The sequence below is a fragment of the Pinus tabuliformis genome, chromosome 4_1, assembly GCF_031772625.1.
Source record: "Pinus tabuliformis cultivar Carrire ecotype Pingquan chromosome 4_1, CPIR1, whole genome shotgun sequence".
NCBI lineage: Eukaryota > Viridiplantae > Streptophyta > Pinopsida > Pinales > Pinaceae > Pinus > Pinus tabuliformis.
The window spans coordinates 513,153,274-513,167,712 of record NC_142303.1 but is presented as its reverse complement, the minus strand read 5'-3'; the positions used below and the strand labels follow the sequence as shown (position 1 = coordinate 513,167,712).

The window sequence follows — 14,439 nt, the reverse complement described above, 5'->3', positions numbered from 1 at the left end:
AGTGCAACTGAATGGTACTGAACATCATGATAAACTGACTCTCATGTTAATTACTGATAATCAATGAAATATACTGATTTTTCCAGGGGAAAAAAATAAACTAGAAAGGTGATAAAATCTCTATTCTAAACAAATAGAATTTGTTCCCCTTAATTTTCATTAAATATATTAGAATATACACTAGCAATTACACCACATGTTGTAAAGGAAACATTGTAAGGTCGTAGAATAGGAAGCAATAACATAGAAGAAGACTGACCCCTTCTATATGCATGATCTTCCGTTAATATTTTTTGTGACATGCTTGAGTAGATTCCAACGCTCTCTCAAATTAGCATTGATTTTTAGTTGGAAGGTTTCACTTATCCATGGAGTTGTGACAAATGGAGGAGAAAACTTACGAGAACATGTCATTATTAGATCAAAAGTTTAAGGAATAAATTATTGCTTGATTAAGGGGATCATTGGTAGTTTGGATAAGACATGGTCAAAGAAGCCTACCCTAAAGGGAGAAATCCACACCTTGTGATGATTGACAGAAGTGGACCGCCTTAGGAAACGCACCTAAACAAATAGAAATGATACTTTTCTCACATGCAAATAGAAAAAAACATCTATAAAAAATGAATGGGTTAAAGAGAATTTGCAAAATATACAACGATATTCTTTCGTTGCAATACCAAATAGTTTGTCATTTTAAGTAAGTTTCATGGACTCATAGGAATGAACTCGTTTTGGAAATTTCAATCTCACAGAATATGCATATTCACTTTTCCCTTTTCCATTCAGATGGCTGTTGTTTGGAACTAAGATTAAAAAAAAAGCAGAAGGCATAAATTGAAATTTTGATTGCAAATAACTACTCACCTTCGTAGCCAGGGTGCTATGGAAATCCCAATTTAGTATATCAAAAACCAAATGTAACAATTTTTAACTGAATTATGGAAATCCCAATTTAGTATATCAAAAACCAAATGTAACAATTTTTAACTGAATTCTCCTCAAGTATATTCTAATTCTACTTTAACTCTGAAGAGAGAAAATGTAGCTAATTTGTGGGAAGACATGCTTATGGTTTCTTCTCCTTTTTCAATGAACTGGGTGGCGAAATAAGTCTTAAATTCCAAGTCACTAAAAAGGATTCGATGAAGGGAGTAATCCAATAGACATGCAGTTTCTCCCATTTATTATGTCGATTATTGATAGATGCCCAACCAAATGTCTACAAGTAAAACAATATAAATTAAATGTAATGCCAAATATAGTAGTGCCATATAAGTACAAGCAAAAACAACATGTCAATCAACTGTTAGAAATGTCAAGTGACAAAAACTATTGAAAACATAGAAAAAAATTGCAAACCTATAATTACATATCTTCAGCTTATAATTGCAAAATCATCATTTATAGACAAGAAGGGAAACTTCAACATAGATTTTTTGAATTCAAATATATCACTCACATACTACACTACTTGAGTAGAAATTTGCAACCAGGATCTCGATGATAACATGTGTCTCAAGGCCTAATGAAAAGGTAAAATAGGTGGAACTCCATTTTGTTAATGAGGCAATTTAGGTGTATGATGCACCTAGTGGATTACAGGTTTGTAGAAAAAAATGATAAGAGGACTAGAACAGAAGTTTTGAAGGGTGTGAACTATTGTGAAGGAACACATGTTCCCATTTCTAAATTTCATGAACCACCATCCAAAATGATTTCATCTTGTCACAATGATGCAATGACCAGAACAGTAAATCATAAGACCTTACCACACTTGAAAATCACCCCAATGCATGCATAGGGACTTAGATGCAAACTAAACTATGAAAATTTAAAATTTAGTGTTCAACCCCAATATGCATGGAAGAGGAGCCTTTAGCTCACAAAATAGAATAAGAGATAGATCAACGACTTCAAAATAAGCCTCTTCGACGGAGAAACCTCCTTTACATTACACAAATGAACAATTCTTTGATGATACAAATAACAAGACCTCCTTTATATATATAGAATTCTATAATCAGAACCGACATAACAATAATATTGTAAGGGCACAACAATAACAATAGTGGGCTTCTATGGGGCACAATAATAACAATATGGGGACTACATGCACACAACAATACAATAAGGGGGTTGCACTAATAAAAATAAGGGGCTACACTAGTAGTATAGGGACCTAACATTCCCCTCTCCTTAAAAAAGTGTTGTCTCGAGGCTTTAGTAGTTCTGGATGCTTCTGCATAAAATTCTCATCCTATCATGTGAAATCTTCAGTGGGTGAGTTCTTCCACTTGATGAGATACTCTGAAATTGATCGATTTCGTAGCTGTCGGGTTCTTATTTCCATGACTGCTTCAGGTTCCACTATGATTTTTCCTTCCTCATCAAGTTCTGACAATATTGTATGAATTGGGAGCTTGTCACCTATAACCTTCTTTAAGCATGAAACATGGAAAACTAGGTGCACTCGGGAAGATGATGGAAGCTCCAATTTGCATGCCATAGTACCAATATTTTGCAACACCTTGTAAGTACCATAGTACTTTGGTGATAATTTATTATCCTTCTTAGCTTGCTTGAGGGACATTCTTTTGTATGGTTGTAGTCATAAAAATACCCAGTCACCTACATCAAAACTTCTTTCACTACGATATTGATCTGCTTATTGTTTCGTTTGATTATGCGCTAGAGTGAGGTTATCCGTTAAGAGTGGTAGAACATTCTTTTGATGCTATATGTGATCTTCGATTTCTTGAAGCTTAGAATTTTCTCTTAAAGATGATGTGATGGATGGTGTATGATATCCATAAAGTGTCATGAATGGGGTAATTTTTTCTGAAGCGGTATACCACCATTCAACCAGAGGTAACCACTTGACCCAGAGTGTTGTTTTTATCATATACAAAACAATGAAGATATCCTTCCAAACATTTGTTCACTATCTTCGTTTGTCCATCTATATTGAGAGTTTTAGGAGTGGTAATCCCTTCCAATGCACTACAAGATATGGTCAGATTCATTTCTTCTTTCTCTGGGGTTGGTTCCTAGTGTATATCCTCTTCTTTTTACGTTTCTTGATCCTTTTCTTCCTCCTCTTCACAATCTATGTAAAATAATTTCTTCTCAGCACGCTTATGACCTTTAGTGTATTTGCTATCACAACTGTAACAAAGCCCTTTTTCTCTTTTTTCTACCAATTGTTGTGGTGTCAACCTTGTAGGTTATGGAAGGCTAGAAGCAACAACACTTCCATATCTATAGTTGTGCGTGGTAGGATTCCTTGTTTCCATAATTTTGCTTTCAATTTTTCTTTCTAACCTGAATTCCTTCTCCAATGAATCAGGTTTCCAAAGGCGAACCTCATGTTGAATGTTATCCTTTAAAGTCCCTCTAAAGACATCAATTCTCTGCTTCTATGGAATATCATTTACCCTTATATTCAATTTTTGGAAGTCCTCAATGTGCTCTTCCATTGAACCCTTTTGTTTGAGATTTATCAATTGGCTAAAGAAGGTGTTTCTCTTTGTATCCTCATAATGTGTTATCATTTCCTTCATGAAATTTGACCCAGTGACAAGTGGTTTATGAGAACAAAGCCCTCTATACCATAAAAACTGATTTGGTTCTAAATATAGAGATGCAATACATACCTTTTGTAACAGTTGCATATCATGTAGATCAAAATATTGCTCCATCCGTAGTATCCAAGTTACTGGATCCTTGCCATCATACTTCCTCATATCTCTTTTTCTTTCTTTTAGGAGCTCGATCTTGAAATGACTGTAACTCTCTAATTTTAGATCTCCAAGTTCTGAAATTTTGTCATGTGGTATCCCTCCGAGACATCTTTCCAACCCCATAGGTTTGATTGAGTTTGGATTATTCAAGAAATAGTTATTCCCAATCTCCCACGATGACCTCATTATAGATGGGTTCAGTAGAGCAAACTTGTACAGTGTTCCAGTGTAATTTTTTGGACCTTCATTCTTGAAAAAGATACCCAACAAACTAAATTTCTTCCTCTTATTTTTATGAAATTTTAATCTGATGCTCAAAGAGAAAGTTATGACGATTTTCCCATGGTCACCTGTTAGAGATGAAATTCAAGATCCTGAAACAACCCTAACTTCGTTAGTTCATATATCTGAAAATATAGTGAGAAACGCTCAGAAATTTGGCCACAACGTTCATCACGATTTTGTCTCAAATGGGATTTTTTTTTTCCAGCTTCTGAAGCTTTATAGAAAAAAGGTTATATTGAAAATGCGACGATGACTTGTTTGAAGCAGCAAAACCCTAGAATCCAAATCTCTAATACCAAATGTTATGCAACCAGCTCACAAAATATAAAAAGAGATGAATCATCAACTTCAAAATAAGCCTCTTCAAGGGGGAAACCTCCTTTACATTACACAAATGAACAATTCTTTCATGATACAATTAACAAGACCTCCTTTCTATATATAGGAGTCTATAATCAGAGCCGACATAACAATAATATTGTAAGGGCAAAAAAATAGCAATAGTGGGCTTCTATGGGACATAATAATAACAATATGGGGACTACATGGGCACAAAAATACAATAAGGGGGTTTCACTAATAACAATAAGGGGCTACACTAGTAGTATAGGGACCTAACAATGAGCCTAGGCCCTAAACCCAAAGGAATAGGAAGATTCTTTAATGGTAAACCTTAAGAACCCATATTTGTAACTTAATCAAAGAGCCATGTAATTGTATCATTAAACAACAATAATCATACTTATGTTGTTTGGGTTCATGGATGGTGCGGTATACCCGGAACCTGCTAGGGAAAATAGAATTCTTGTTAATGATATCAACCCTTACTTCCAAAAGGAGATTTTTGGACCTTTTATAATAATAAGAAAAACCATAAAATGGATCACGAATGTGAACACTCATTCTTCAATCGCTACTTTATGAAAATAAACCTTTAGCGAGGGGCCTCGAAGCATTTTTTTATGAGATGCAAGCATCAACTCCGTGATTTACAAGGCCCTATCTACATATGTATATACCTGTAGAAACATAGCTAGCAAATTTAACATTGGGAATGTGAGCATTCTAAGATATATCTAAAATGTTCACAGGACAAATCTAGCAAGAGATGCATGTTATCATCGAGATCCTAGTTGCAACTTTCTACTCAAGTAGTAATATTCGTGATTGATATCTTTGAATTCAAATATTCTATGTTGAAGCAACCTTTCTTGTCTAGAAATGACGAGGTTGCAAATACCAACTGAATATATGTATTTATAGGCTTGCAATTTTTTTTCTATGTTTTCATTAGTTTTTGTCACTTGACATTTCTTACACTTGATTTACATATTCCTGCTACTTGGACTTTATATGGCACTACTATATTTTGGATTACAATTACTTTGGATTGTTTTACTTGTAGGCATTTCGTTGGGAATATTTCAATAATTGACAGAATACATGGGTGTAGTTGTATGTTTATTAGATTACTCACTTCATCGGATTCATTTTAGCAACTTGGACTTTAAGACTCATTTTCTCCACCGAGTTCATCAAAAAATTGCATGAATTTTTCTTCTTTTCAAAAAATAACTCTTCCATTCACCAAGGTAATGAAAGGGAAGCCTGAAAATTTTGACGTTTTATATGTAACACTGAAACTTAATGCCCAAGGAAGAGAGGAAGATAGTGAAATGGCCTCTACATGAAACATCAACAAACATCGAGAAAAATGGACATGAGTACAATGGCCTTTCAATCAAAAACCAACAATTAATCAAGGAAATATATGATATAAATAATAAATAACTAAAAATAAAAAAATGGATAAATAAGGTTAACAAAGAAACACACTCTCAACGAAAAAAATAAATATAAAAGGTTGATACCTTGTCCCTAAATCACATCAGTGGATTTATGTTCTCAAATACAACATAATATCTTAAGGACCAAAAGAGAGCAAAAAACATATGAAAGAATGAAGATAGTTCATTATGAGAGTATTGCCAAAATTTCATGACAAAAATCCTCTCAATGTCTCTACCACTCCTTTAATAAACTCTGTGTATATTTTCTCAAATCCTAGAAAACTAATCATGAAACCATAACAGGGATCAAACTGCCCTTGATTGTATGCCCGATTATTCATTGAATACTCCATTTCTAATGCTCATCATGCACTGACCTAAGATACGAATACTACATTCCATGGTTACATTTTCTGACCAACCTAAATTGAAATATAGTTTTTGAGTGCAAATGTTGACATTTCACCTCACATTTCTGACGTTGCATTTATATGTTGGTTCTTCTTGGCATTTATATGGAATTACTATATTTGGGGTTACATTTAAATTGGATTTTTATATTTGCAGGAATTTGGTTGGGCATATGTTAATAATAGGCATAATACATGGGGAAATTGCATGTTCATTGGATTAATCCCTTCATTAGATCCTTCACATTACGAACCAAACAAGGCCACAAATGTAGTCTCCACAATAGAAGGAAAATTCACAAATTCATCAGTGCTCTCACTCTTGCCAATGAGTATTTCAAACAAGAGAATGACAAAGTTGTATATATTTGTCTTGGTGTTGATCCACTTCATCTTCTGGAGCCAGGGAGCATTGTAGCACTCAAGTGTAGCTACATTCACCATCTGAGCAGCAAATGACAAAGCCATTAACTGGGCTAGACTATAATCAGTGAAATGTGCCACATAGTTTTCATCCACCAAATTTTTTTTGGAATTATGGTTGCCATGAATGATGCATGAATCAAGCCCATTGAGAAGGTGGGAAAGTCCTCTTACTGCTCCAAGAAAAAAATTATTCCTATGAGCCTAGCTCAAAGAGGGCCTCCCACCCTGAGCATCTGCAGAACTCTTTTTCATTCTTCATTTTTGTAATAATTGGTTAAACCTTGGCCTCTTGAATGTTACTTTTGCAATTAGAACCTCAATTTTCAAGTGGAAGTACATTGTGGATACTTTCCAAGTGAAGTGATAGTATCTGCTACTTGTGATATATCTGTGTGAGGACTACATTATTCTTGAAGTGAAATTCATATCTTGTCAACAATAGAGAAATTCTAAAATGTAGAGGCTGAAAAGGCCATGAAATATATCAGTGCAATGGCTCGTTTCACTGCGCCCTACGAATGTCGTTTTGTTGGTCATAGAGGATATATGCAACTTTAAAGGCCAAACTTTATTTGTAATCTTTGTAATATTTATTTACATCATTTTGCAAAAATAGTTTATTCACAGGTTTATTTACATCATTTTGCATGAATACTTTAAGAGAAAGACCTTTAGATGGAAGGATGTGTTTTATCTTCACATTACCAACCAAACAAGGCCACAAATGCAAACATATCATAATAGGAATTATTTAGAACTTCAATTCGTTCTATTCTTCAATAAGAAATCGTAAATAAAAAGACATGGGTTGTTTATCTAGGTGGATATTGGTGGCCACCCACCTATTCCACCTAGACCTCCAGATGGTTTCAATTGTTTCCTTGTTTATTTCAGCATTTATTATTTTTAGCAGTTTTTCGGGTCCTGAACTTTCGGAACAATTTTGACCCCCTAAAAGACATTTTTTTAGGTCCGTTGTAGGCCGATAGCTATAAGCAAGGGACTACAGCAAAACCTGTAGTACTCAGAGAGACCTTTCCAACAAGGTATCATATGCGCTAAACGGAGATAATATGACCAAGTTACGACCTCGGGAAGTTGGCTACCCAACTAACGCCAACGGGGCCCATAAACTCTTGGTGTTTCATCTCTTTGGGTTAGGGTTTTGGTTGTTTAGGGTTTTCTCATGTTTTTGAATAATAAATAGGCCCTTGAGCCTCATTGTAACATAGTTCAGAGACACGTATTCACCACATATCTTCTTAGAGATAAGCTACCATTGCCCGAGCTAGTCTTATTTCGATTTTGTTTGTAAGCATACTTCAGTATTTGATATTAATAAAATGAAGTGTTATTTTTGCTACATATTTTTGTTTAGGGCTATATCTGTAATTTGTTGCATTCGTGTTTAAATTCAGATTAGTGGTATCATAGCGGTCTGCTCTTTCTCTATTTTTATTTGTACATCCCCAACAAGGTTGGGATATAAGGAGTTAGGGCTTGAATTGGTTGAACCTTTGCAAGACCAGCCTCGCAAATCTTGACACCCTCCCATGGCAGAAGAAAATAAAGATGAGGGGGCAGGAGATCCTATCAAAATATTTCTCGAAGAAGCCCTCGAGTGACAAAGGAACACGATGATGGACAACTTTTCCCAGATCCTTCAGCGGCTACCCAGGGGTGATGCATCTACTTCCAACATCTACTTTAGAAGTGCCACACCCTTTAAGGTACAAGTAAACTTTGACATTCTCATATTTTAGGGTCAGATAGATGCAGACATCATAGATAAATGGTTAAATCTGCTAGAAGGATATTTTTATGTTCATGATTTTTCCAACTGGGAAAATATTACTTTTTCTCTTCTCAAAGCTGCCGGCTACATCAAGGACTAGTGGGAAACCTACTGCGAGCAGAAGGATGAAATTACACCCTCACTATTTTCAGCCGCACTCACTTGGGATTCATTCTGGGACATCGTCAAAGAACAATACTACTTTGTTGGGAGATATGATGATAAATACGTAAAGTGGACCACACTGTGACAGGGAAGGGACCAAGATGTGCCAGAGTTTAGCAATGTTTTTCATACCCTTCGCATGAAATTGGGTATCAAGGATTTTGAGAAACATTTGGTACTCAAGTACTGCAGCTACCTACACAGGTACATCCAGGTGAGATGGAGTTCCTGGACATATCCTCGCTTGGCATGACATACCGATACGCTGTCAAGATTGAGAAAAAGCTTAAACAGAAAGAGTGAGACTTTGGATTTGTGAATCCGAAGGGAAAGGTGCCCCTAAGCCACAAATGAAAAGGAAAATCTAAGGTGGGGTGACCCATGATAACTCGCCGAAGCCACAAGCAAAGAACAATGTGACGAAGACAAAGAAGAACATAGGAAATTGGTGTGAAATCCATAAGAGTTGCACTCACAACACGAGTGTCGAGCTAAGTAGTCACTGGTGGTCGAGCTGAAAGCTTCTGAGTTAGACACATGTTCCAACTCTAAGTGAGAACCCGACAAGGGGAATGACAAAGGGAAGAAGATCATTAACACGGATCCCAGTGCCACTATGGGCACCACCAAGATCCAGAAGATTGAGCTTGAAGATCCACAAGAGGGGGAGCGCCTATTCCAATCACAGATGTGGGTGAAGGGTTCTATGATGTAATTCATTTTCGACAGCGGGAGCCAAAAGAACCTCATTTCACCAAAGGTCGTGAAGCGGTTGGACCTACTGACTACAACACATCCACATCCGTACACCGTTGGGTGTCTTCACCAAGGACGAGATCTCTGCATCAACCAATAATGTCATCATCCCTATAGCATCAAGACCTTCACGGATGAGGTATTGTGTGATGTTTCTCCTCTTAAAGTTTGTGATGTATTATTAGGACAATCATACTTATGGAAGTGACATGTTGTATATGAGTCTAGACCTCTCTCTGTTATTATTTCTTTGGGGACTAAGTTATACAGCATACCGGAGGTAGCCCCACCTACCACCATCTCTTTGATCTCTACTAAGCAATGCAGTAAGTTCATCTCCTAGACTGGGAAATTTGTTTTCTTTGTGATTCACTCTCAAAGTAAGGGGAAGGTCATAGCCACGTCCATAGCCCTCGGGAAGGGTTCCTCAGAGCAACAGAAGAAGGTGGATGCGGTCGTGGAAGAATACAGGGACATCTTCTCCTCACCCACAGGGGTACCCTTGCATTGTCAGGTCAAGCATTCAATTGATATGGCTCCTAGAGCACCTCTGCCCAACGAGCCGATATATCGCCGCTCTATCCTAAAAAATGAAGAGATCAAGCGGAAAATCCAGGAGTTGCTACAAAAAGGGCACATTTGACCAAGTTCGTCGCCTTGTGGGAGTCTGATTGTACTAATACAGAAGAAGGATGGAACTTGGAGGCTCTGCAACTATTATCGAGCATTAAACAAAATCATTGTTAGGAACAGTTATCTAATCCCATGAATTGATGACCTACTGGACCAACTTAAGGGGGCCAAGTATTTTAGCAAGATCAATATAAAGTTTGGTTATCACCAAGTTCCAATAGATCCCATAGATGTATGGAAGACTACCTTTAAATCCAAGGAAGGTATTTTTGAGTGGTTGTTTATGCCCTTCAGGTTGACAAATTCCCCCGGTAATTTTATGAGGCTAATGGATGACATATTGTGGCCCTTCACCAACTCATTCATGGTGGTTTATCTAGATGACATCGTCATCTTCAACAAGAGTTGGGAAGAACACTTGCAACACATTCGACAGATCCTTCAAACCCTTTGGCAGCACAAACTGTGTGCCAACTAAGAGAAATGCACCTTTGGCACGAGCCAGGTCCAATACTTGGGGTACATCATTGATGAGCGTGGCATGCATGTTGATCCAACCAATATACAAGTCATGCGGGATCGGCCAACCTCAACCACTCTAATAGAGCTTTGTAGCTTTTTGGGCCTTGCAAATTTTTAATGAAGGTTCTTGTTGGGATTATCCCATATCACTTGGCCTTTGAGACAGATTATTAAGGGCGAGGCAAAATAAAAGTTTTCATGGTCTCAGTCCCAGCAGAAGGCATTTGTTGAGTTGAAGCATTGCCTCTACTCTGCACTAGTACTCATACCACTAGACCTGCAACAACCATTGGAAATCAAGATAGACTCCTCAGGCTATGCTATTGGTGCAATTCTCACCCAGCACAGGCATATAGTGGCCTATCATAGTGAGAAACTTTCTAATACAATTCGGAAGTACCCCACCTATGATAACGAAATGTATTCCATCCTGCAAGCTTGCAAATAGTGGAAGCACTACATTCTGGGGAAGGATATGGTCATCCACACCAATCATCGATCTCTTCAGTTTATACAGACATAGGCGAAGTTGTGGAATGATTGCCATCATAAGTGGTCTACATATCAGCAACAATTCCACTTGAACATTAAATACAAAAAGGGCAGCACTAATCATGTGCACACTACCTCAGCTGACCCCCAGTTGCAACACTGACTACTATTCTCAACTCTTGTGGTCAGGAGACCTATGGATGCCCGAAACTATACATAAATGATCTATAGCTCACCTCCACATACCAGATGCTAGTAGATGGGAAGAAAGTTCCTTATTTCCACCTCCAGCACACATTATTATGCTATTTAGGCCACATTTGTGTTCCTTCAAGCGAGTGTGCCAAGCAGATTTGGGAGGCACACTACAGTCAGTTCGAATGACATTTTGGGGTGGAGAAAATTGTGGTTGTACTAAAAAAGTACTTCTATTGGCCCAAACTCTGACTGGAGGTTGGGAAATATATCAGATCATGCACTGCCAACGTCATCCCCAAGCCATCCATCAAGAAGCAAGGCCTGTACACTCCTCTTCCTACTACCAACCAGCTATGGGAATCCATCTCCATGGACTATATGTCTAGCCTCCCTTCTACCAAACATGGTAATGACTGTGTATTTGTGGTCGTGGACAAATTTTCTAAGATGACTATATTAGCAGCCTGCAAAAAAATTATCACATCAGAGGTCACTACCAAACTCTTCTTTGAACAAGTATGGGTACATTTTGGGATAACACAGACCATTATATCATATCGGGATAGCAGGTTCCTGAGCACATTTTGGTCAAGCCTCTGGACACTATTGGACACCAAGCTCACCAAGTCAACTACTTTCCAGCCCCAGACGAATGGCCAAACGGAGGTCGTCAACAGGATGATAGTGCACATACTCCGCATGTACAACTCTAATCATCTTTAAACCTGCGATGAGAGTCTTCCATATGTGAAACACAGTTATAATAGAGCTCTCCATAGCTCGATTGGTCGCAGTCCATTTCAAGTGGGTCTAGGATTTCAACCGTTTTGTCTGATTGATGTTGTCATGCCTCAGGAGACTAAACAGACATAATCCACACATGTATCATCCGAGGCTGATAGAGTGACCAGATTTATTGAATGCATCCAACACATCTGCCAACAGGTTCACGACATCCTAGAGAAGTCAAATGCCAAGTACAAGCAGTGACATGATCAACATCGGGTGGCACACAAGTTTTAGGTGGGCGACAAAGTCTGGTTGCATTTGCAGAAAGAACCCTTTACCAGAGCCCATCGGAAGCTCAGACCACTCCGATATGGTACTTACACCATTCCCAAGGTTATGAGAGACAATTATTTTGAGCTCAGCATTCCCCCATTCCTTGGTCTTCACCTAGTGTTCAATGTGGATTGCCTTCGACCATACTTTCCCCCATTACTAGGCACATTAGACATTGAAGAAAAACTCACACCAAAAGAGTTAAATCCATACTGCATGGAACATGCCACAACTGATTGGAGTATGGACACACCAGTCAAGAACACTTGCCAGCAGAAGATCAAATTATATCGGGTTGTCAAAGTTGGCCAACTCCTGCACCTAGGCAAGTGGCTCACCAGGGACCAGGTTCAACAAAAATTTCCTCACCTCATGGAGGCTCTGCATGCAATGGGGACCATTGCTTCTTAAGGGGGGAGGAATGATCTAGGTGGATATTGGTGGCCACCCACCTATTCCACCTAGACTTCTAGACGATTTCAATTGTTTCCTTGTTTATTTCAGAATTTACTATTTTTAACAATTTTTGGGTCCTGAACTTTCGTAGTAATTTTGACCCCCTAAATGATGTTTTTTTGCGGTCCACTACAAGCCCATATCCATAGGAAGTGGCCTCTAGAAAAAACTATAATACTCAAAGATACCTTTCCAACAAAGTATTTTACACGCCAAACGAAGATAATATGACCAAGTTACGACCCCAAGAAGTTGGCTGCCCAACTAACCCCAACAAGGCCTATAAACTGTTGGCGTTACATCTCCTGGGGATAGGGCTTTGGTGTTTTAGGGTTTTCTCATGTATTTCAATAATAAATAGGCCCTTGAGCCTCATTGTAACACAGTTCAGAGGCATGTAGCTGCCACATCTCTTCTCATAGTTAAGCTACCATCACCCAAGCTAGTCTTATTTCCATTCTGTTTGTAAGCATATTTTAGTATTCGATATTAATGAAATGAAGTGTTATTTCCACTGCATCTTTGTGTTTAGGGTTATATCTATAATTTGTTGCGTTCATGTTTAAATTTGGATCAGTTGTACTACCAAACATTATTTTGAATCGATTCCACAGTTGCTACTCTCAAAAACATATTTGACAAGCCTTTCCATTAATGAACCAAGGTTTTAGCAGGCCCTAATATTTCCATTGTGTTCCATTAGGGAGAACCCTGTGTTGGAGTTTAATCTGACATTTCAAGTGAACTTCTTCACCTATCCCCAGACACTAAAGCCAAACACAGGTCCTCCCAAAGGAAATAAAATGGAAAGACCTTCTAATGCCTCAACTTTGTGGATACTTAGTTAAATTCATCCCTACTGTTAAGGTCTAACCATGCCAACTGTGGGCTTTTCCATTGCTTCCTCCTCAGGAATTTACTCCCATGGATTTGAAATATTACTTCTACACTAAAGATGCTATCAAAGAAATAGAAACAACAGTGTAAAGCATGAAAATGGAAAGACAAAAAACTGCTTAAAGGTGAGTACAAAAAATTAACATGAAGCTAAAATGAAAGCTCTAGTTAACCCCTAGTATCAATGGGAGTATATAAAGCAGAATGAGTCTTAATCCTTATCTGCTCCAGTTGTTGGATGATAACCTTAATATTTGGTCTCACTGATGGAGAAGGTGCACATCAACCCATGGCAAGTTGATTTGCTCAAAGTAATCCATCATCTACGAGACTTCTCAATCCCCTCAAGGTATCAACATCAAACAACTCCAACATACTCTCCTCCAATACAATAGTCTTCATAATAGATGGAAAATCCACAAATTCATCAAAGCTCTCATTTTTTCTTGGTTTCTTGCCAATGCGTATTTCAAATAGGGGAATGCCAAAGATGTATATACCTGCCTTGGTATTATTTTTCCTCATCTTCTGAAGCTCGGGAGCCTTGTAGCCCTCAAGTGTAGTTGCATTCATCATCCGAGCAACATATGACAAAGTCATTAACCGATCTAGAGTATAATCAGAGAAATGTGCCACATAGTTTTTATCCACGAAAACATTCTTGGATTTGAGGTTTCCATGAATGATAAGTGTTTCAAGCCCAATGTGAAGGTGGGCAGGTCCTCTTGCTGCTCCAAGAACAATCTTGTGCCTGTGAGCCCAACTCAAAGAGGGCCTCCCACCTCGAGCATTTATAAAATAAAGGATCC

General features: G+C 37.9%; 1 pseudogene; it reads right to left on the bottom strand.

Annotated features, from left to right (window-relative positions):
• Positions 1-1,069: 1,069 nt before the first annotated feature.
• On the bottom strand, positions 1,070-14,230 carry LOC149176817 (putative aquaporin SIP1-2; annotated as a pseudogene).
• Positions 14,231-14,439: the final 209 nt, after the last annotated feature.